Below are 1,071 nucleotides of genomic sequence, written 5' to 3'. Positions count from 1 at the left end.
ATTTATCTTTGATTAGGTTGCGACATCCTATCAACCTTCCTTGTGGGATCGACCCCTACTTATACTTGCTACTAGTTTGAGTTTGTAGTGGATAAAAATACTAATTTGGTGACTCACGACAAGTCTAGCCAAATTTTGGCGCCGTTGCCGGGGAAGGCTATTGTTTGTTATTTTGTGCAATTATTTTTTTATTTTTCAATTTTATTTTAGTGTTTGGTTTATGCCGAACACCCGTTCTACTAACAAGAAATTGTTGGATTTTAATCCAGAATTGGAGAAAACTCTTTTTCGTGTTAGAAGAGAGATAAGGCGAAACCTTCAATTTGACAATCAAGACAAGAAAGAGGATAAAGAAAACATCAACATGGCAAGAGAAACCAGGACGTTGAGGGAGCTCACCGCTCCCGACCTTACTCAACAACCTTTATGCATCACTTTTCCGTCCTTGGCAGAAGGCACCACAATTGAACTGAAGTCGGGTTTAATCCACTTACTACCCGCATTCCATGGGTTAAGTGGTGAGGATCCAAATAAGCATTTGTCGGAATTTCATGTTGTATGCACTAGCATGAAACCAAATGGTGTCACCGAAGAGCAAATCAAGTTGAGAGAATTCCTGTTCTCACTCAAAGACACCGCTCGTGATTGGTTGTACTACCTTTCACCGGGTAGTATCACTACTTGGGCTCTAATGAAAAAGGCGTTCCTTGGAAAGTATTTCTCGACCTCCAAATCTTTCCATCTTAAGAAGGAGATATCAAATGTAGAGCAAAAGGATGATGAAACACTCTATGACTATTGGGAGCGTTTCAAGAAGTTACGTGCAAGTTGCCCATACCATGGGTATAGTGACCAAGATCTCATCATGTATTTTGTTGGAGGTTTATTGCCGGAAGATGCACGAATGGTACATGGTGCTAGTGGTGGAGGCATCATCAACAAGAATCCGGATGAAGCTAATGAATTGTTTAGTGAGCTTGCCGAAAGCACACGCCAATGTAGTGTGAGATCCAAAACAAGGAGGGTGAGCATGGCTAGGTCTAACCCTTCCTTGGAGAGCAAGCTTGAAGA

At 41.5% G+C, this 1,071-nt stretch overlaps 1 non-coding gene across 1 annotated transcript; it reads right to left on the bottom strand.

Moving 5' to 3' along the window:
* Positions 1-739: 739 nt before the first annotated feature.
* On the bottom strand, positions 740-846 carry LOC141625117 (small nucleolar RNA R71). The gene has a single exon (XR_012534912.1). It is a non-coding gene; the product is annotated as a small nucleolar RNA R71 (small nucleolar RNA).
* Positions 847-1,071: the final 225 nt, after the last annotated feature.

The sequence above is a fragment of the Silene latifolia genome, chromosome X, assembly GCF_048544455.1.
Source record: "Silene latifolia isolate original U9 population chromosome X, ASM4854445v1, whole genome shotgun sequence".
Classification (NCBI taxonomy): domain Eukaryota; kingdom Viridiplantae; phylum Streptophyta; class Magnoliopsida; order Caryophyllales; family Caryophyllaceae; genus Silene; species Silene latifolia.
This window is presented reverse-complemented; position numbering and strand designations above follow the sequence as displayed.